The sequence below is a fragment of the Monodelphis domestica genome, chromosome 3 (genome assembly GCF_027887165.1).
Source record: "Monodelphis domestica isolate mMonDom1 chromosome 3, mMonDom1.pri, whole genome shotgun sequence".
Lineage (NCBI taxonomy): Eukaryota > Metazoa > Chordata > Mammalia > Didelphimorphia > Didelphidae > Monodelphis > Monodelphis domestica.
Genome location: NC_077229.1, coordinates 104,001,881 through 104,026,173, shown reverse-complemented (window position 1 = coordinate 104,026,173; position 24,293 = coordinate 104,001,881). Strand labels below are relative to the sequence as shown.

Below are 24,293 nucleotides of genomic sequence, written 5' to 3'. Positions count from 1 at the left end.
TATTGATCTAAACCTAATTTTTCCCATACTGTTTTCCAATTTTCCCAGTAGTTTTTGTCAGATAATGAATTCTTGTCCCAAAAATTGGGGTCTTTGGGTTTATTGATCACTAGCTTGCTGAGGTCATTTACCCCTTGTCTATTCTATTGATTCACCCAAATTATGCATATTTCTCTGTTGTTTATGGAACCTTTACAAAAATTGCAGAAAAGCCAAAATATTAAACATCAATTTCCACAATAGAATAAAAATATATTTAACAAAGGTCCATTGGCAGAAAGAAACTAAACTGTTCAGTCCTAATGAATTAGTGAACCAAAGAGCAAATCATAAAAATAAAATAGATAATTTCAACAAAGAAAATTATGGTAATGAAATTACAAACTAAAACTTTTAGGAGGTGGCCAAAGCATTTAAGAGTAAAAATTCTGTCTCTAAGTACTTCCATCAATAGAAGAGAAAAAGTATAGAGCAGTGAATTGGGTATGCAACTAAAAATCTAGAAAAACAATACAACAGGTTTAGAACTGGAAGATTCCTTTAATGTCACTGAGTGCAACCCCTTCTTTTTGTGGATAAGGAAACAGAGACTCAAAGAGGTTAAGTGTCTTGTTCACAGTCACAGAGAAAGTATCTTAAGGCAAGATTCAACCCCACATCTTCCTAACAACTCCAAGTTTAGTCCACTATTCATTATACCATAAAGGGCAGGGTGGAAAACATCTAAACATCAGATGGGAATTCTGAAAATCAGAAAAGAAATAACAAATTTAAAAGCAAAAGAACCATGTATTTTATAAATGCAACTACCAGCTATTTTGTTTAAACTAACAAAATAGATCATTTGTTAGCTGGTCTGTTTTTTTTTTTTTTCACATGTCAGGAAAATCAAATTGCCAGTATCAAAAATGGAAAAGGAGAACTCAAACAAATGAGAGGAAATAAAAAAAATTATTAGAAAGTCTTTTTTCCATTTATATGCCAACCCAACTGATAAATTAGACGGATGAATATTTACACAAGAATACTTTTAAAAGTAAAAATATTCATCCATCTAATTTGCCAGTTTTATTTATTACCCAGATTAACAGAGCATGAAATAAAGAACTTAAATAATCAAGTTTCAGAAATAGACATGTAACAAGCCATAAATGAACTCCTAAAGAAAAACTAGGGCCAAGCAGAAGATAATTTACAAGTGTATTCTAATTAAAAGAACAAAATGAGATAACTAAACAGAATTTGTTTTTAAAACCAAAAATATTCCCATGCAAGAAATAATGAAACCCAAGAACCAGAACTTTGAAGGGCACACTCATAATTTTTTAAAATTTATTTATTTATTTGTTTTTAGAAACCCTTACCTTCCGTCTTGGAATCAATACTGTGTATTGGCTCCAAGGCAGAAGAGTGGTAAGGGCTAGGCAATGGGGGTCAAGTGACTTGTCCAGGGTCACACAGCTGGGAAGTGTCTGAGGTCACATTTGAACCTAGGACCTCCCGTCTCTAGGACTCGCTCTCAATCCACTGAGCTACCCAGCTGCCCCCCACACTCATAATTAGTAGCCATGATAGAACAAGATTCAGCAACGAAGACTGATACAGAATTGTCAAACAGGTAGTAAGAGAAATAGGAGAAGACAATGTTAGGAAAACAGCGAGAAGAAAAGAGAAGAATGGGGATTGACAGTATCAAAGGCTTCAGAGATATCAAGAAGAATGAATATTGAAGAAAAGCTATTAAATTTGACTATTAAAAGATCACTGGTTAACTTTGGAGAAAGTAATTTCATATAAATAATGAGTTTCAAAGCCAGGCTGCAGAATTTAGAAGAGAATGAGAGGGAAATAGAACCATTAATTATAGATGATTTTCTCAAGTTTAGCCAAGAAGAAGAGAGGTAGAATGATAACTAGCAAAGGTTGAATCAAGTGAGGATTTCTTTTAAGGGTGCATGAGATAGTGGCATACTTCTCCAATAGAATATAAGCTCCTTGGAGGCAAGGAGGGTTTGGGGGCTTTGTATCCCCAGTACCTAGCAGTAAGACAACAGAGACTAAGAACTGGGTCTATGATTTCAGTGACCTAGGAAATTTTGGAGTAAGGAAACTTCCTCTACTCCTCTGCATTTTATGATCTTAGATATCTAGAGATTTAATGACTTGTATCCAGGGTCATGCAGTGTATGTTGGAGGCAGAACTTGAATCCAGGTCTTCTTGACTTGAAGGCTATCTCTGACCACTCTACTATTCTGTCTTTCTAGCACAGTGTAAATGCTTAATAATTATAGTCTTGAATTGAGTTAGATTTCTGATTGATACAAAGAAATATTTGCTAAGTAGAGCTATCCAATTTTGTCTTTTAGTTTGGACATTCTTATTTTCCAGGTTGCATGATCATTTCAGTTTGACTGGAGTTGTGACAGATACAGTTTGTCATTATCTTGTCATTTAGTCATGTTCTACTCTACATGACCTCATAGACTTGATATCTATGAATAGAATATCATAGAATATCAATCTATTGATTGCTTATGATATTTTCTTGACAAAGATTCTAGAGTAGTTTGCCATTTTCTTCACCAGTGTGCTCCCAATTTTACTGATGAGGAACTGAGGCAAATAGGAGTTAAGTGACTTTTCCAGTACCAGGCACCTAGTAAGTATCTGGGACCAGATTTTAATTTAGATCTTCCTGACGCTAAGACCAGTGTTCTATCCACTGATCCACTTAGCTGCCCCCAACAAATATATATTGGGACCAGGGACAGCTAAGTGTTTTAGTGAATAGAGAGCCAGGTCTAGAGACTGGAAGTCCTAACTTAACCTCAGTTGCTTAGCCCTTACTGTTCTTCTGCCTTGGAATTGGATACTTGGAATCAGTGCTAAGTATCGATACCAAGGCAGAAGATAAGGGTTTTTTAAAAATAGTGTGACCAGCCAAATTTAGAAGTACTCATAAAAATAGGCAGTTTGCTCTTCAGGAAAGCAATTAGCCATCCACATCTATATAGATCTACTTGTCAAGTCAACAAGAGCCTGCCAGGATTTTTGAGGGGAGGTGGTATTCAGAAAAGACATGCTTGCAAATTCCAGCCTTCAGCAGACTTTGCCCCACACAGATTCTCTTGAATCTTTGACAGAACTGCTCACCTAAACCCCCAGGAAGTTTTGCTGCTCCAGCTTGCCCAGAATTGGAGTTCTGTGGGAAAATATTCTAATAAAGTTAGTGGAATTCTTATCAAGAAGATGATTATGATTTCTGTTCTCTGAGAGGCTCAATCAAATAGAGAAAGATGGACTACTGACTGCCTTAAGAAGAGTGAAGGCTTTTGTTCTCTCTTAGAGAAGATAGAGGTGGTGTGATACAATAGAAAGAATTCTGGTATAGGACTGAAAGGGTATGAATTTTAGATCTGACTTAGGCACTGTGGCTAACCAATTCACTTATTCTCTCTGGACTTCAGTTTCTTCATCAGTAAAATGAGGATAAAACTTGTGTGGAAAGCACTTTGAAAACCTTGAAAGGCTATAGAAATGAAAGCTATTACTATTAGTTAATAACTTAGATTTTTATCTTTCTCCATCTTCCTTGAGCACTTAGAACATTTCATGCTTGCTAAATGTTTGATAAACATTTAAATTATATTCATATTTTTAAGACCACCACATCTCTATTAAATGGTATTTGAACCTGGACTTCATACTGTGATAGAATCAATTATTCCTGGGACTCATTTTGGAATAGACTAGAGAATCTCTGATTCAAAAAATAATATACTTCATTTCTTCAAGTATCCATGTCTTCATTCTTATATCAATCGGTAATTAATACTATGTTTCACTTTCTAAGCACCAAGATACAAATACAAAGAGTGAAATAATCTCTGTTCCCAATTTAAACTTTCAAGGACCTTAAATTCTAATGTGGAGATAAGTACAAATGTAAATAGTCCTATGTAGTGCTTTCTTCCTTGAATGCTGATCACAACCCCTCCATGCCTTAATAAAGAACATTATACATTTCTATGACCAGTAAAATTAACCATCTTATCACCAGTTCTCTAAAAGGGAATCTCTTCTATTAATTAAGCTAATTCCTGAGTATCAGATGAAGTCAATTACCAAGCCTGTACTGTGCATCACAAAATTTCAGGATTGAGCGGGACACCAGTCACTATGCAGTTCACTCTATACCTGAAAAAAATTATCGTCTATAGCATATGCAACAGGGATTCGCACAGCCTTTGTTTCAAGAGCTCATCAAGTAAAGGAACCTCTGAAAACAGCCCATTCATTACTAAGAAATGGACACTATATACTCCAAATGTGGTTTAACCATGGTAGAGTTATAAGAGAACTTTCATCTTCTTATTGTTCTCAGCTCTCATAATGTACTTTTTGACTTGGTGTTCACTAAAACCCTCAACTATTTTTTTCAGAGGATCTGTTAGCAAACCAACTTGATATTTTGAACCCAAATAAAATACTTTTTTATTTATCTCTTTAAAATTCCATTTCATTTGATTTAGTTCCATGTTGTAGCCTAGAATTCTGAGCTAGTTACCTAAAGTTTCTCCCAGGTTTCTGTGTCATTTGCACAGTTAATAAACTTGCTATCCAAGTCATTAAAAAATATCCCTAGAAAATTACACTGGAGATATCCTTTCAAGTTGACAACAAACACTTTTTAAGTTTTTTGTTGTTGTTCAGTTGTGCCTGACTCTTCTTGACCCCATTTGGGATTTTCTTCTGAAGTAGTTTGTCATTTTCTTCTTCAGCTCATTTTATAGATGAGGAGACTGAGGCAAACAGGGTAAAGTGACTTTTTTTAGAATCCCAAAGATAGTAAGTGTCTGAGGTCAGAATTGAATTCAGAAATATAAGTCTCCTACTCCAGGCCCAGCACTCTTATTAAGCCACCTAGCAACCTGTTTAAACTGTGTAGATTTCAGGTACTTGTTCTGTAGTGGCTTCCAGCCAACATGACTCCATTTTTTACAGGAATACATAATGGTCTTTGTTAAATACTTTATACTGAAATCTAGGCAAACAAGTAATCTGTAGCAGGGGTCTCAAACTATGGTTTAAGGGCCAAATCTAGCACCTTCTATTTTTGTAGGGCCAGGAATGTAGGCAATGTTTTTTCACAGACCATACAGAAACAAGCAATGAACTACAGACTACAGTTTGTCAGCCCCTAACTTTAGCATTCCTCAATCTTGTAACTCTGGGGAATGATAAGCATCAATAGTATTTTAAGATTTGCAGAGAGCTTTTGGGAGGGAAGGAGGGAATAATAAGAATTCTATAGAGTCCTGTGCTAAGTGCTTTACAAATATTATCATATGTGATTTTTACAGCAACCCTGGAAAATAGCAATGTTATTATCCCCATTTTACCATGTAGGAAACTTAAGACAAACAGGTAAAATGACTAGTAAGCATTTGACCCAAACTGAACTCTAGTTTTCCTGACTCTAAGCCTCTCTGTCTATTTTGCACCATTTTTCCTGTGTCAAGAAAAAGAATAATGCTAATCTTGCAGGACTGTTCATTTATAGCAGGGGTCCCCAAACTTTGGCCCAAAGACCACATAAGGCCCCCTGAGGCCATTTATCTGGCTCCCACCGCACTTCCGGAAGGGGCACCTCTTTCACTGGTGGTCAGTGAGAGGAGCACATCATTTACATCCTGTACTGCTGGAGTACTGTATGCGATGGCACCACAAATCAAAGCATCGCTCATATATAGTACTACTTCTGTTGACATAATCCTTTGCATAGCACCTTGTTCTGAGAGTAACTGAACAAGAATGAGACACTGCACAAAGGATTATGTGACTGCACAATGGAAGACGTCAGCATGGTGAGCGGTGATCTGGGGGAAGGGATTCCGCACTGTGTATAATGCTGCTCGGTATAGTGGTGGCAGTGATGGGTCTGTGCAAGGTATGACAGGCCCATCACAGCCAGTGCTGTAGCCTCTGCTATCCCAAACAGTGGTATACAGTGTCACAGACCCAGCACCGCCTCCAGTACTGTATACAGGCATCTGATAGCGATGATCTGTCCTGTGACATCAGGGGTGGGCCTCTACTGTGAGAAGCCCACCACTGCCACTGGGTGTTTTATAAGACACCCCTTGATTTCGGGGGTCAAATTAATATAAGAGAGTGTCTCATTTTCAGGGAAACACAGTAGTACAATGGCCCTCATACTCTCCTAGATGCACAACATAATGGACCCTATTATAAGGTCCATTATGTTGCCAGTTTGTTCTTTATTTTAAATATTGTATTTGTTCCCTTTTTGTTTTTTTGTTTTTGTTTTTTTTTTTTTAATTTTAAAATAAGATATGTGCAGTGTGCATAGGGATTTATTTGTTCATTGTTTTTTTAGTAGTCCAGCACTCCAGTGCTCTGAGGGACAGTGAACTGGGCCCCTGTGTAAAAAGTTTGGGGATCCCTGATTTATAGGATCACAGATTTAGACCTGGAAAAAAATCTTAAAAGCTAGATAGTCTAACTCCTGCATTTTGCAAATAAGGAAACTGAGGCATGAAGTAGTGAAATGGTTCATCCATGGTCACGCATTGTTTAAGCCAAATTCATTCTTTGGAATAACCTTTTTTTTCCTAAATGTTTATTATCCCTTAATAATGCATCCTAAAAATTTGCCAGGGAATCAAAGTCAAGCTCACCGGTTTATGTTGTTTGGAAAGTAAACAAATCAGTGATGATGGCTTACCAATCCCATTTGCCCATTCTTTCAGTTCATATGGGCTGTGACAAAAAAGGGGGAAAATTTTTTTTTTAAATCATATGGGCTTTGACTAAAATTCATGTAGGACAACTAGTTTCTCTTCTCTTATAATTTCTCTTGCACATGAAATCTTTATTAATAATTTTTGTCCTACAGTTCAGAATGATTTATGACAAAGAATGCTATCTGCCTCCAGGGTAAGAACAGTTTGTGTTTTTATTTGGGAGTTTTGGTTTTATATGAGTATTTTCTTATAACAATGACCAACATAGAAGTTTTACATGATAATACAAGCATAACCCAAATCATGTTGCTTTCCATCTCTGCAAGGGAGTACCGAAGGGAGGGAAGAAGTTAATTTGGATCTCATAATTTCAGGAAATATATGTTAAAAAATATTACATGTAATTGGAAAAATGAAATATTTTTTTAAAAAGGAAAAAGTAATAATTTTTGTCCTACTTGTTGCAATCCAAAGATCACTGTATGTGCTTTAAAAAACAGAAGCAAAGTCTTAGTTGAACTGTTCTGCCTTTTCAAAAGTTGTGATCATTCTCTGTAGCCTAAGCAACAATCCTGACCTTTCTTGGATCTTCATCTTTTCCCTGGTTTTTAAAACTACATTTTCTCACCAACCTAAGCTCCTTCATGAACTTTAATACTTCTCTTACTTTGGGATGGTTTCTCATGTTTATATAACTTGCCTTTCATTTAAAAAATTAGTGAGTTTTCCGAGCATCTACTTTGGTTTCTTCAGGTAATTAATTTTATCATTGGAATTGTTCCTCTTTATGACTTCAGAATTTTATATAATCCTAACTATCCTTTTATGAATCCTTTGAAATTTGCTTTCCCAATATCTAAAATGCTTGCCGAGCTGCAGCTAACTTTTCTTCCTTTTTCTAAATCACAAATTTTCTAACATAATAATTACCAAAGTTCCCATTATTTCCACCCCAGCAATCAGTTCCTCCTTGTTGGTGATAAGCATATCTGGAATAAAATTACCCCAAGTTATTTCCTCCATCTTTTAAAGAATGGAATTTTTAGCTGCTCTGTTTTTGGCATAGAAATAGATTCAGCAGATGTCTAGGTTATTGAAGTTCCCCTTCACTCCTATATCATGCCTCTCTACCATACTTGTGATTTGTTTCCTGGACTTATTTGTTTCTTTTTTCTGTCCAGTTGGTCTGTGGTATATGCCAATGGTTGGGTTTTTTAAATTGATGTTGTTAAAATTAAACATCATTCAGTTTCATTGTTATTGGGGCTGTCCTTTTCCATTTGCATTTTTCTAGTCCTAATGATCTCTCTTAATTTCCAAGTCCTATAACTTTTTTTCTTAGTCCTCACCTTTTTTAAATATCTCTTTTCAGTATTTAACAGTGTTAGCCATTCATCCTGTATGCTCTCATCACTCTGGGTATATTTGGCATTATTCTATGATATCTTACCAATTGTGTGACTTCTCCCTTTCTGCCATCTTTGCTAAAAATTATCCCATCCCTTAACTGTGACTAGACCTCAGTACTCTATGTTGGGCTTTCGTCTTTTTCTCTATTCTCTCTCAATTACCTATCAGGGCTAGAAGGGGGAAAACAAATATTTATGTAGCCCCTATTAAATGCAAAGCTCTGTGCTAAGCTTTTTACAAGTATTAACTCATTTAATCCTAACAACTCTAAGAGGTAAGTACTATTATCTTTATTTTACAGTTGAAGAAACTGAGACAAGCAGAGGTTAAGTGTCTTATCCAAGGTCTCTAAGGTGTCTATGGTTGTATTTGAACTCATCTTCATAATATGATACCTACTGTTTTATCCACTGAGTCACCTAGATGCTTCATCAACTATCATGGGTTATCTACAGAGGTGGCACCTCTCTATATGTATCTTATCTATATCTATATATAACCCTAGTCTTTTTCCAAAGCTCTAGTCTTGCATTTCCAACTGCTGTTTCATACTTCCAGGTGAATGTCCTACTCACCTCTCAAAATCAGCATCTACAAAACATAACTAATTTTTCTTTCCCTCAAACATGCCAGTCTTAACTTTCCTATCTGTTTTAAGAATACCATCATTTTAACATACTATCTATATAATCCCTAACTCCTTATTCTCATTAGTTCTACATATTTATATCAGATGCCACATCTAACTGGCCTACACATCTCTAATCTACTTCTTTCTCCCATGTCACATAGCTGCCACCTTAGTTTGGGTCCTCCTAAGTTCTCTTAAGAAGTTTTGGAATAGCTTCCTAATTTATTTCACTGATTCAAGTTTTTTTTCTTCTTTCAATCCAGCTGCATATTGTTGCCAAAGTGATTGTCCTAAAGTATAGGACTAACCATAACATTCCCTTGCTTAAGAAGTTTCAGTGGCTCCTGATTGCTTCCAGGATCAAATATAAATTCTTTTTTTGACTTTTAAAGTCCTTCACTAACTTTACTCCAGCCTACTTTTGCAAGCTTATTATATGTTACTTTCTTTCACAAACTTGATAGTCTAGCTAAACTGGTCTTTCTTGAATGGCATCCCATCTTCTGTTTCCATCACTTTGTATGGACAGTACCTCATATCTAGATTGGTGTCTCTTCTTACCTCTGCCCTTTGGAATCATTAGTTTCCATCAAAACTTAACTCTAATGCCACTTCTACATGAGCCCTTTCCCAGTCTTCCCATAAAGTAATGCATTCCCACAAAAATCACCTAGTATTTTGTATACTTGTACACATCTTACCAGAATGTAAGCCCCACCTCAAGGTAGACACTGTTTCATTTTTGTTTTTATATTATAAATATTTGATTAAATTTTTTTTAGGTTAAACACACCAGGTCCTTCAACCCATCTTTCTAAGATTTGATTCCACTGTCCCATTCTCCAGTGTCAGTTTTATCCAAATTCCATGACTTCCCTATTGTATAAGTGCATGTTTAGTATAAATGTCAGGATATATACCTTTTCTGGCCCATACATTTCTTACATCCAGGTTCAACCACTATCCTACTTCCAGGAAGATCCAGACTTAGGATTAGTCCCCATCCTGACATAATTAATATGACTATTCAGCTGGAACTTCAGCTGAAGTTAGCTTCAGAATCAGAGTCTTTGAACTCCTGGACCCTCAAATCTGTTCTTACTAGTCTTACTCTGCTATTTGAATTTCTTTGAAACTCTTACAGCAAGGATATCAGCTTGCATGGACCTTGCCTTTGATACCTGCATTCTCCTAATTCTTGTCAGCCTACTGTGTTCATCATTTTCTATTTCTGTAGCCTTCTGTATTCTCTTTATGTGACTTTATGCTTCATCCTAACTGGAGATTATCTAATTATCTACTCTCCACCACTACCACCACCTTTATTCTACAGATGAGGAAACTGAGGCCCAGAGACATTAAGGGGCTTGCCTAATATCAGAGTAGTGAGTACAAGAACTAAAAATCAAACTAAAGTCTCTTCACTGCTACCTCCCATATCTACCCACCCACCATCTAAGCACCAATTTCAAACTGGGATTCAAGTTGTCATATTATTATTATCATTATTATTGCTAATAATGATAAATAACATTTGTATCATTTATGTTGACTTTTCATATAGTATGTAGATGCTGCTTAATTTTGGTCTTTGTATCCCATGGGTCATGTTCATTTAGAAAAAAACAAAGTGCATCTGCCTTCCCTTGAAAATCAACTCAACCTAGAGTAAAGCAGGAAGTAATAAAGAAATGTGATTTTTTTTTAAGGACTTTGCTTTTCCCACATGATAAGATTCTCTTTCTCTCTGTCTTTGTCTCTCTCTCTCATTCTCTTTGTCTCTCTCTGTCTGTCTCTTTATCTATCTGTCTGTCTATCTCTCTCTCTCTCTCTCTGTTTCTCTCCCTTTCTCTCTGACTCTGTGTCTCCCACCCATCCCCCCACTCTACCTCTACCATAGTCTACCTCTTTCCCCAAAAGCTGTTTATGTTGAATTTAACTTATAAAGACATGATTGATTGTAGAGTTAGATTCAGGACTTGTTGAATGGCTTTGTTCCATTGTTTAACATATGATAAACTGCAGAGAGATCTTTAATAGAGTAGCCTGGGGCTGTGTAGTAGGCTCTGTGAATATTTTTATCATTTCAGTGTCTGATAGAGACAGATGAAATGCTTCTCAGGTTTGTAAATGACACAAAACTGGGAGGGCAGGGTTGGAGCTGCCATACTAAATTTGGGAGGCAGGATGCAGAAAAGACCTTGGGCAAGCTAGTGTGATGATCCATAACTAAGAAGATTAAATTTATAAGAATGAATGTAAATGCTAGATTTGAATTCAGAAGAAACAAGTGTACAAGTAAAGAATGAAGAAGGAAGGGCTAGACTTGTTCGTGTGAAAAAGATCTAGAATATTTACCACACTGCGACCTCAAATAAATCAGGAAAAAAACCATCTAATTTAGTCTTAGGCTCTTTGAGAAAAGGGGCACTTATATCTGTAATCTGATTTTATCCCCATAATACCAGGTAAAGTTAGTAGTAAAAATATCATTATTCCATTTGACAGATGAAGTTGCTAGGGCACATCAAGATTGTTTGCCAATAGCCTTTGACTTGAACCCAGGTCTTTCAGACTTCCAGCCCAACATTCTTTATATTATACCACATTGATAGAAATCTTTACACTCTCTATCCTGACGACCACATCTGGAGAGACTATCTAGTTGTAGGTGCCAAGATAGAATGCCTACAAAGAAGAGTAGCTGGGTCAAGTAGAAGAGTAAAGACCATTCAAAAAGGATTAATTGAAGTAGTTGAGAATGTTTAGATTGAAGGGCAGGCATAGAAGAAAAACATCTTCAATGGCTTTCAGGATAATCATAAAGAAGAAGAATTTGATATACTCTTTTTGAGAGAGAGACAGAGACAGAAGAAAAGACCCTGGGACCAGTGGGTGAATGTTACAGGGAAGGCACATTTGAGATAAAGAAAATTTCCAATTTGAATAGATCTGTCTCAAAGAAGAATGAACTTTCTCAAGAGATAATGAGCTCCCCATTAGTGGAAGATTTCAACTAGAGACTGAATGATCTCTTGTTCGGAATGTTGTAGAAGAGACTTCTGCTCAAATAAGAGTACACTCTGAAATCTCTTCTAGCCCCAGAATCTTGTAATTCTCTGATTTTAGTGTGCAATTTCCAATTTAACTCATAAAATCTTAGATTTATATCTAAAAGAACTTTGGAGGCCAGTCTTTTAATTTTGTAGATAAGGAAGCTAAGGTTTAAATGTCTTGTACTAGGTCACATAACTAGTAAATATCAGAAGCAGTCTTTCAGCTTGGTTCTTCCTGACTCCATTTACAACACTAACTAGTATATACTATGTTGTCCCTTAATTATGTTGCATTTAACACATTTATCTTTCTTCCCATAGTTTGAAAAATCCACTTCTGTGCCTGGCTTGCTCTCTATACTATAATGTAAAGCTATCCTTGCCTTCAACAGACACCAGGAAAGCTAGAACTGTGCAGGCAAACAGCTTCAGCCTCTTGAGGAAAACCTGTGTTGAACTGCCAAGATGGATATCAGGCCAAACCAGGAGAAAGAAACCTCAAACCGCATGACTTAACCCTGAGGTTTGTGGCTTCTAAGGCTTTAGTAATTCTTGTTTTGGTGCCAGCATCCTATGCTGTCATTGTAGGAATAGGAGCCCAACTGCCCCAGGCAGAAGAACAGACCAGGAGCTTTAGTTGAGCCCTAACTTCTTGGCAAGGAAAGGATCCTTTTTCTGTGACAGAACTGTACCCCAAATCTTCTGGGAAAGCATCTTCTCTGTGATAGATGCAATTAGCCCTACTTGAGCTAAGGATTATCAAAAGTTTTATTCCAATATCCTTTGCTGTTCTTACAGAAGGAGTAAAAACATGGGAATCCCTTCTCCTTTCTGAGAAAATGAGAAGGGTTTTGCTAGACAATCTCTAAGGTTTCTTGTAGTTCTAATGATTTAATTACAAAAACCCTTCTTCCCATGATTAACTTGGAGCCTAGCAGAGGGAACAGCTCTCATCTTGTCCCAGCATGTCAACTACAGAGAGCAGAGCCTTGCTATAATTAACATCATAGACTTGGTTGCAGGAGATTATAACAGTATTTAATGCTACCAGTTTCCAATATGATAGCTTATATTTCTATAGCAATTTAAGTGTTAAAAAGCATTTTTTTTTTGCATAACAGCCCTATGAGGTGGGTAATATATGGATTATCCTCCTCATTTAATAAGAGAAATATAATGACTCTTCTCCAAGGTCTCACAACTGGTAACAGTCATGTACTTAAACTTAGGTCTACTGATTCCAAAAGCAATGCTCTCAGAAGGATCTAGTTGCAGGAGCTTAAGGCTATAAATTTGATGGGGGAAAGGGTGGAGAAACTGAATATAAGAAAGGTGCAGTGTTTAGGACAAAAGAAATAGCATAAAAAATCTCTTCAGGGAAATTCATGACTGGAAAAGAAGGTGTGTTTCTCATGTAATGAAAGTGAGATGTAGTAAGCCTTATGTACTCCCTTTGGAGGACAAGGACAAGAGTGGCAAAGGATGAGAAGGCATAAATAAGTTTTATTTTCATAGCAAGTATTCACATTAATGAAATCATAGATCCACAAAGTGAATAAGGAGAATAATAGTCCTACTTCACTGTGGTTCTTGGTCAGACCATGTTTAGAATATTATATTGAATTCTGAGTGCCACATTTCTGGAAAGACATTAATAAACTAAAGACTGCCCAGAGATGGGCAACCTAGATAGTAAAGAGCTTTGATAATCATACCCATATGGAAATGGAAGGAGCTGGAGAGTTTTAACCTGAACAAAAGAGCAGTTGGACCAGTGTAATTGCCTTTTAAGTATTTGAAGGACTATTGTTTAGAAGGAGGATTCGAATTATTTTGCTTTACCCAAGAAGGCAGAACTGAAAACACTGAATAGAAGTGTCAGAGAGACAAAAGCTATTTTGAAGTAGTGATCTTCCTGGTAAGAGTATCACCAATCCTTCTTGAGTCAGAATCATTCAACTTCATAAAAGGCAAAGAGAAATTGGTATCCCTCTCTGGCAGTTAACTCATTGGTTACATAGCTAAACATGTGCCTACTGCAACTGACTCAAGGATTCCAGGAGTTGCCTGAGGCAAGGTAGGTATAAAATTTTCCTCAGCAGAAATAAAAGTAGATAATAGTTCTGGCTGCTGTTTTCTGAACCATTCCCAAAGAAACACTATTTTTGAGCCTTCAGGAACCTGATATCCTTTTTCATTGTTTCTATTGCAACACTTTTACCCAAACACTGTTCAGCTCTCCTAATATAGCTAGTTTCCTCCTCTGTGGTCTCATTGGCCCAGACTGGCTCCTTTTCAAACAGCTGGAAATCTGGCTTCACACCTAGTTCAGGCACTTACTGTGTAAGCCTGGGCAAATCATTAACTTATCTTGGCATCAGTTTCCTTGTCTATAAAATGGGGGTATTAGATCATAGCTGAAGACCTTTCCAGCTCTTGCATTTTGTTTCTATTTTTCTAGCCCTAAATGCTTCCACCAGAGCAACTCATAGGTTCACAGGACTCACCATCTCATTTCCTTCTTCAAAATTGACTAGTGCATCTTCTCTTTCTTGTTTCCTCTCCTGAACATGATTTTCAGGATCCCCTAAAGCTTCTCTAGCCTATCTTTTAGAACCAAGACATACTACATGTGTTATAAATCAATAACCAAACAGTGATTAAGCCATACACTAAGGTACTATGGATACAAAGACAAATATGAAATAATTGCTGCCCACAAGGAACTTAAAAATAACTTGAACCTCAGTGGTATTAATCTCAAAAGAAATGGATCCCTGCTAACTTAGAAAACCACAAATTCACATTTTCTGTGTTTTTTTGTTAAGTATTTCCAAGGTGTATTTTAATCGAATTCAGGCCACCCTTTGGAATGTCATAGACTGTGTGGAATGGCTACAAATTTGGCAGGCCTGAATTTTAGGGAAATCATTTTGACAATTATGTGTAAAATGGATTAGAGAGAAGAGGTATGGGAGAAGAGAGGACTAGTTAGCAAAGTATGTCAGACTCCAGTTGAAAGATGATTAAAGTTTAAATTTAGGGTGGTTGTTTGAGTGAAGAGAAGGGGACAGATGTTAGGATTGTTGTGATGATTAAATCAACAAGATCGACATCTGATTGATGTGAAGTGAATGAAAATATGAAATTAAAGATGACTCTAAGGTGGTCAATCTGGGTTAACAGAAGAATGGTGTTGCTCTCCACTAATGTGTTGATGTTGGAGGCAGCCATTCTGGAAAGCCATTTGAGGAGAACCAGACTACAACATTGTAAAGAAAAACTACTTTGAAAAACTTGAGAATTCTGACCCATGCAGCAATCAAATATCATGCCAGAGGACTAATGATGAAATATCTTCCTGACAGATGTGATAGACTAGAGGTGCAACATGAAGTGTATCTTTTTTAAAATTCTTTTGTGTGAATATGCTTGCTTGCTTATTAAAAGAGAGGGCTTTTATGGGGGGGGGGATTTGAAGGGAAAAGGCTAATGATAGCATATTTTTTAAAGATAGAAAAAGGTTTCAGTGAAATATTTAAAAGAATGCAAAGAACATAAGAAGGGGAGACAGGCAAATAGGACAATTTTGAAATGGTGTTGAATATATTGTATATTTCAAAAGAGATACAAGTTGCACTTTGCAGGGATTCATAATTTCATATGCAACCCTTCTCTATTCCTTACATTATAGGAATGTGATATTAGTGTTTAAGTTCAGAGTAACCCAAAAACCCCCAACAGAACCCTATTTTTAAAAGAAAATATTGCCCTTGACAAATAAGAGTGTCAGGGAGAGAGATGGGTTTGGGGAGAAAGAATGATTTCTGCTTAGGACATATTGAATTTCAGATGCCAGTGGAACATCCAATTGTAAATGTCTCAGAAGCAGTTGGTCATGTAGGATTGTAGCTTGGGAGAGAAACCAATGCTGACTATATAGATCTGGAAGTCATTTTGGGTAAAGATAGCAATGCAACCCATGTGAGCTAATGAAATCCCCATCATTGTTAATACTTTCACATGACATTACTCCCTGAGATTTCACCTAGGAAGGCCATGAGATGTACTGTAGACAACCAGTGGGAATGATTCCCCTATTCTTTAAGTCTTCTCATATTTCTTCAGATATTCATGGATGTTGATGTTCTTTCTTTGACCAGAATTCTAGAGAGTCTTTTTTAGCTTCGTTGGACTCTTTTAGGCATATCCTGATCAAAGAGGTAAATGGAGAACTCTGCCTAGTTCTGCCTCACTGTAATCAGAAGCCTCTAGACCTGCTTATTGTAGATCTCAAGCTGGCCCTCTATAAATCTAGTAGGTCTACCTTCTTTCCTATACCTCATATCTGTAGCTTTCCTCCAAGCAGTGAACACTGGAGATCAGACTTGGATAGGGCTACTTGTTTGCTTTTTAGGATTTTTTTAAACATCTTGGTCAGCTTGATATGGCCATATTCAGTTTAGTAGCAGTTTTCCACCCAGCATGAATATGCAATTACAATTAAGTTTTGGATGCCAAGAACTTGAAAGATGCTAAACAGACTCCTTGCTTCCTAATTTAATTGAAAATGGAGAGAAATTCAGTAACAGAATGAATCTGAGAAGTCTCTACTGGCCACATTATGCAAATAACAACTTAAAGTCTGTCTTTATATCTTTTTCTGTCTCTCTCTAAGCTGCAACCCCACCTACTCCTGTAGTCTTATCCTTTAGGAGTAGGATAATAAATATGAAAGGAAGGGGACCATTTTTAGCTAAACTTTGTATTATACCCAGCATCATACATAGTACTCTTATGCTGTTGCATACAGTAAGTACTTAGTAAAGTTTTGTTCAGTTGAATTTTGCTTAGAAAACCATCCATATCCTCAAGGAAAGATTCAGAATAAAATTAATTTCCCCAGATCGAAGGCAGTTTAACTACTGCTCAGCTAGCAAAACTAAGTCTATCTTTGAGTGAGCTAAATCAAATTGATAGTTAATAACCCCAGGAATTGGCATCCAGGTAGCAGCCTCTGGGCTTGCCTATTTATGCTGGCACATCCGGCCACTGATAATTGGGATGGACTCCCACAGGCTTCCGTGTAGTGCTCTTCTGCCAGCAGAAGAGAGTTAGCTGTCAGTGAGGCCAGCATTTTCACCACCCACTTCCAGGGTCCATGTGGGTTCAGAGCTGCCTTTGTTCATATCCATTGAAAGTAGGGGCATTACCATGAAGAGGAAAGCTGGTTAGGAGGGGAGCAGGAAGTTTATCACTAAGTCCATTGATATCCAGTTGGACAGAAAATGTTCAGTTTCCCAGATATAGATGCCACAACTGTACTTTGTTGGTCACTGCAGATAGAATGTAAATATATAAAACATTTTTAAAGATTTAAATCCCTAAGAACAGAAAATGAAATAGACACTGAAAAAGAGAGGAAGCGACAGGTAGCAGCCAGCTCACAGGACATAGTAGAATATTCTAATTGGAAAAGTTTTACCTGTTACTTCATCAAAACACCTGGCTTCTCAGCAGGGCCAACAGTCAGTAGACCATAGGTCATAGTCATCCCCTTGTCAGTTGTGGGTACAGTGCAGAGCAAAGTCCAAATTTGATCATAAAATCATGGTTTCGATATAAAAGAGATCTTAGAGAATATATGTAACCTAAACCCCCTCTAAACTGAGGTCCAGGGAGGTGATATCACTTTCAAAGGGTCATACCTTGGGTAATAACTAGCAGTGTCAAGGATTAATATCAGACATATATGGCTTCAGAGCCTTCTTTGTTTGTTCTTCTCCTCTCCTCCCTTTCCGTTCCCTCTTCTCTTTCTCACTTTCTGTTTTAGAATTGTAAGTGCCAAGGGTTAAGGGCTAGGCAATTGAAGTTAAATTACTTGTCCAGAGTCACACAGCTAGGAAGTATCTGAGGCCAAATTTTAATCCCAAGACCTCCCATTTCTAGGCCTGGTGCTCTAGCCACTGGGCCACTTAGTTGCCCTACCAGTGTGCTTTCCATCTCATCATGTTGTCCTCTGGTTTAGATAACATTATAGATAGATATTATAGATAATTAGCTCTCTAAACCTTTCATTTGCTTCTTCTAAATAAGATGGACCCAATCACATTCTGGCCTCATTTGTTAACTTTTTGAACTTGAAATTAGGGAATACAGGTATTCCTTCCACATCACAAGGGTTAGAGGCACAGGTCCTTGGGGCCTTCCCCATCTGGAAAAACTGTATAAAAATTTTCGGCCCTCCCTTTGTACCAGACAAGAAGTCTGAATTGTTTCCTTTCTTTTACATGATGTTTGAAGTACCTTATTATAAAAATTGAGTTAAGTATTTGGTCATAGGCTATATATGTAGGTGAATGTTAACATTTTTAGCTTTTGTGTGTCAGCTGCTGGTTTTCACATTCTTTTTGTAATGTTTAGCCTTTTATTTATGTTAACTTTAAAAAAGAAATTATGTAGCTTTATAGCATTAAAATATATTGATATCCTACACTACTATACATATATTTTATGCATAATGAGTTCTAGATTTTTTTCTGTGTTATCTGCTTGTGTTGTCTGCAGCTTCCATAAAACAACCAAAAAATTCCCATTTAACTTCTTTTGCCAATCCATGATATATTGAAATTACAATGGGGAAAGTCAGTATTAAAGAAGGGATACCTATTCAGTTATCATTTCCTTCAGACTGCCTCCTTGGTACCCTTGTCAGAGATAGAATCCTGGGTTCAATGGTACCTGATTCATACCCTGTATTTGAGATAACTTTATGCTTTGGATTTCAAGAAAAAGAAAGGTGGCTCCACAAAAATATCCCATATTTCAGTTCCAAAAACTCAGTAGTAATACCTAGAAAAGTCCTCTGGAATTGGAGTCAGAATACTTAGAGTCACATCTCCCACTTAACAGTAAATTATGAGTTCTTAGGAAATCTATCTATCTTTCAGCAACATGAATATCTTCTTCTGTTAGATGAAGGTAGTGATATCTCTACTGCTCTTCTCACTGAACTATGAATGTAAAGAAAGTACTTTGTAAAGTTTAAATATAAGATACTTGTTCTTGTGTAAAAGAAATGCCCCAGTCCAAAAGGATCTCTCTTCCTGGAATGGACTCTAAAGGTAGAATCATCATAGTATAGTGGTTAGAACACTGAACTTGAAGGAAACTCTAGGATACTTACTAAATGAGATTCTGAGTAAGTCATCCTCACTGAGTCTCAGTTTCTTGAAGTGTAAAAAGGAGATCATAATGACACTTAACTTATAGAGTTGTTGTGAAGAGGTAATGAGTTATTATTATGCATGTTAAATTGTTTTGAAAACCTTAAAATGCTATATGAATGCAAGTTGTTGTTATTACAAGTATTATGAATATGAATTTTATCAATGACTCTAAATGTGTCAGTACCACTAGTATTTCTTTTCATCAGGATATGGCCCTCTAAAATAGAAAGTGTGAACCATTTCCCTGAAATAGTAAGGAAGAGGAAAAAATTGGAATACTCTACTAATTACAACCTCCACAGTGAAAATTATTGTAGTAATTTAGTTGTTTTTCAGTTGTATATAACTCTTTGGGATCTCATTTGGGGTTTTCTTGGCAAAAATACTGAAGTGGTTTGCCATTTTCTTCTCCACTCATTTGACAGATGAGGAAACCAAGGCAAACAGGATTAATTGGCTTGTCCAGGATCACATAACTAATTTGAGGCCAGATTTGAACTCAATTGATAAGTCTTCCCGATTCCAGACCCAGTCCTCTAACCACTGCACCACTTAGCTGCCCTAGAAGATTACCTTAACTGTACTTAGTTTGACTTATTAATGGCAGGTTAAGTAGTATTCCTTTTGACTTTGCTTCTAGTTAATATGATACTAAGTTACCTTACTTGCCCCTTGACCTATAACCTACTCTTTGTCATAGGATGGTAGATTTCAGGGTGGAAAAGTCCTTAGAAATAATTCTAACCCCATTTTGCAGATGTAGAAGCATTGCATAGGGAGGACAGCCTTCTGGCTTCAGAGCAGCTACTAACATTTAACTTGCCTTATTGATAATTTCATCCTTCAAAAAGTAGAGGAATCAACAAGGGAAAGTTCTATCCTGGATCTAGTTCCCATTTATAGGAAGATTCCATGGACTAAAATACTTCAAGGGGAAGTCAGATGAACAAAATTAAATCCTAAAGATATAGATAAAAATAATTCCTATGATGAAGGAAAAATAGGATTTGTCTAAAGAAAATAATGTGGTTGCATAGGGAACTCACCAACCAACTTAAACAGAAGATAGAAGAGCCAAATAACAGTGAATATGAATGTAGCCTGATTTCGTAAAACTGGCTTCAGGAATGCTAAAGCTCAGAATGAGCTGAGTCTAATGAGGGAACCTATGGACAACAAAAAGGAAAATTTTTTTAAAGCTCCATTGAAAGTAAAGAGTCAAAAAAGGGATAAGACTTTTGCTGATGATGAGATGGTGATAACTGACAGCATAAAGAAGACAGAGCTGATTGAGTTTTAATTTGTTTTCTCTGCCAAAGAAAATAATCTTTTTGGTCATTGGAAATGACTGAACAAAAATGACTTTTGGTCAAGATGGTTCTACCCCTTGATAAACTCAATCGGCCCAAATGAACTATGCCATGCTTGCGTCCCAAAAGTACTGGTAGACGTGATAACTGAGTTACTGTTGGTGATATTTGAAAAGTACTAGAAAAGGGGAAAGAGATCACAAAATTGGAGACAATACTGTCATGATAAATAATCGCATAATTATATTGACATTGAGCTTGACTTCAATTCTTGGAAAATGTTGGACAGATCATTAAATAGATGGTTGACAAATCTAGAAAAGAAGGGAATGGTTACAAAGAGTAGTATAATGTCATTAAGAAGACTAACTAGACATATAAAAATTAGCCTCATTTCTTTTTTTATGATTTTGATTATTAAAGTTGCAAATGTGGATAGGCAGTTCTCAGATAAAGAAATCAAAACTATTAATAAGCACATAAAGAAGTGTTCTAAATCTCTTATAAATTGGAGAGATGCAAATCAAAACAACTCTGAGGTATCACCTCACACCTAGCAGATTGGCTAACATGATAGCAAAGGAAAGTAATGAATGCTGGAGGGGATGTGGCAAAGTAGGGACATTAATTCATTGCTGGTGGAGTTGTGAATTGATCCAACCATTCTGGGGGGCAATTTGGAACTATGCCCAAAGGGCGACAAAAGAATGTCTACCCTTTGATCCAGCCATAGCACTGCTGGGTTTGTACCCCAAAGAGACAATGGACAAAAAGACTTGTACAAAAATATTCATAACTGCGCTCTTTGTGGTGGCCAAAAACTGGAAAGCGAGGGGATGCCCATCAATTGGGGAATGGCTGAACAAATTGTGGTATATGTTGGTGATGGAATACTATTGTGCTAAAAGGAATAATAAAGTGGAGGAATTCCATGGAGACTGGAACAACCTCCAGGAAGTGATGCAGAGCGAGAGGAGCAGAACCAGGAGAACATTGTACACAGAGACTAATACACTGTGGTATAATCGAATGTAATGGACTTCTCCATTGGTGGCAGTGTAATGTCCCTGAACAATCTGCAGGGATCTAGGAGAAAAAACACTATGCATAAGCAAAGGATAAACTATGGGAGTGGAAACACCGAGGAAAAGCAACTGCCTGACTACAGCGGTTGAGGGGACATGACAGAGGAGAAACTCTAAACGAAACTCTAATGCAAATATTGACAACATAGCAATGGATTCGAATCAAGAACACATGTTACACCCAGTGGAATCACACGTCAGCTATGGGGGGAGAGGGGGAGGAAAAGAAAATGATCTTTGTCTTTAATGAATAATGCTTGGAAATGATCAAATAAAATATTGTTTTAAAAAAAGTTGCAAATGAAAATGGAAAAGAATAGAAAAACAGTAGAACAATAGAGCAAAATAATTCCAGTGAAGCAGGATCTTAGTTGGTTCAAAGCAGTATACAAATAGAAAAGCAAGACCAACCCTACTGACAAGGAACTTGCATTCTTGCTAGAGACAATACATCAAGGAGGAGTTCTGTTCAAGGGTAGTAGGGCTCTGAGACATCTCCTTCAGAGGTAAGGATGAAGGAATCATTATCAAACTGACAGCAGGTATTCTTCACCTAGCAAGAACTGAGCAGTGGGGCAATATGGTTTTGTTGAAGAAGGGAAGGGTCCATGGCTCTCCCTCCTTTTCCCCCTTCCTCAGATCTTCTTTTTGCTGTTCATTGTTGGGCTAGAACAGGGAAGGGAGAGATACCCAGCCTCCCTCCTCCCCTCAGGAGCTGTGGAATGTAATTTGCCTAGATTTTAGCCAAGCTTTTGATTAAGTATTGCATCTTATGTAGAAGGAACAGTATAATCAAGATGAATTCAAAACTGGTTGGATGACTGATCTCAGAGAGTAATTGTTGTTTCATTTTCAACACTGCAAGAAGTTTCCTATGGAGTAGCCCAGGGACCTATATTTGACCATGCATTGTTTTTTAATCATTTTTTACTTTATTTTTTTCATTTTATTAATGATGTGGATAAGGTCAGATTTGAAGATGACACAGAACTAGGAGGGATCACTAACTAAATGACACATCCAAAAATATCTTGACAGTCTGAATCTAAGAATATTAAATTTATTATGGATAGAGGTAAAGTTTTATCTTAAGTACAAAAAACAATAACAAACATCATGAAGCATACGACAGAGGGGAAATTAATCACCATCGGTTGTTTTGAAAGGAATCTCTAAGAACTTAGTGACCTATAGGCTCAGTATGAATCAACAATATGATATGACAGCCAGAAAACTATGGATCAGTAGACAAAGTATTTATTAAGTACTTATTATGTTCCAGGCACTATAATAACCACTGGAGATTAAAAAATAAGCAAGCAAGATAGCCCCTTCCCTCGAAGAACCTACATTGAAAAGTATGAAGACAATACATAACAGCAAGGCTAGAAAGCTAAAAGGAAGCAGGGGATCCAGCAGCATGGTAGTGACTAGAAGTGGAAGTCTGGATCCTGGCAAAATAAAGTTTCTAGGGCAAAGTGCAAGGTTCCAGTGGAGAGAAGATGGAGTAACAAACTGAGTGGAATAGAAATGGCTAAGTGAGATGAAGGCCTAAATCAATATAACATTAAGCAAACTTGAGATTAATTACAAAAAGAATAGTTTCTAGAAGTAGGAGGGATAATAGTTCCACTATACTTTGTCTTTATACTGAATCTGAAGTACTGTGCTAATTTCTGAGCACCATAGCTAACATTTTTTTAAATTATTTATTTAATTTTTAGGTATTGGTCATCATTTATTCATTTAATTTTCCCCAGTCGGCAAAGATCCCCCTTTCTCATACCACCTCTATTGAGAACAAACATATATAGTCAAGCAAAACAAATTTCTACTTTGACCATGTCCAAAATAATATGTATGTGTAAAATTAATGTAATATATACAAATATATCATAACATATATATATCACAATAGTTTCTCACAGCATAATAATATTCCATCATATTTGTATACCATAACTTGTTCAGCTATTCCTTACTTGATGGATACCCCCTCCCTCTAATTCCTTCTTCTTTCTTTTCCCTTTTCGTCTTTCCCTCCCATTTTCCTGCAGAATGAAATGTTTTTCTCTACTAGGTGCCTGGGCTTTTCCTCCTTTGACCAGTTCAGATTCACTATCAGCAGGTTCAAGTGTCATCTGCTCCCCTCCTTCCTACTTGTTTGTATAGACTCTCCTTGTACAACCAAGTAATATAAGATACTTCCCCCTAACCTTTCTTCTCCTTCCAATGTATTCCTCTTCTTTCTTTCCATTTTTCTCTTAATATCATCAAGACATCATAGAACCACTGCCAGTTTTTTTTGGAGAGACTCCAAGATTCCTGATGATGATAGAATTCAAAATTTGTGGTGCCCTGTATGGGTCTGGGACTTCCACTTGCTTTGATTTACAGCTTCTCCCTGCACAGGAATGCTCCTGGCCAAACCCAGTCCCCCATCCACAGATCTATTTTCCTATACCAACCTAGGCTGGTAAAATGATTCATTGTGACTTTCTCTTGGATTTCCCCATCAGGAGTCAGTCTGGTATGTTTCTAAATGTGATTGGAGGATTTGGGGAGGTGTGGAACTTGATGTACCTCTTCCTGCAACTCTACTTTGTGGGCTTTGCTCCCTGCACCATTTTTTTTTAAACCCTTACCTTCCGTCTTGGAGTCAATACTGTGTATTGGCTCCAAAGCAGAAGAATGGTAAGGGCTAGGCAATGGGGGTCAAGTGACTTGCCCAGGGTCACACAACTGGGAAGTCCCTGCACCATTTTTTAGAAGTTTCTGGACCAGAAATTTCAAAAGGTGCTAAT

At 36.9% G+C, this 24,293-nt stretch overlaps 1 protein-coding gene across 5 annotated transcripts in view; it reads left to right on the top strand.

Moving 5' to 3' along the window:
- ARHGAP39 (Rho GTPase activating protein 39) overlaps positions 1–24,293 on the top strand; it is a 426,284-nt gene that overhangs the window by 292,553 nt on the left and 109,438 nt on the right. The window lies entirely within an intron of this gene.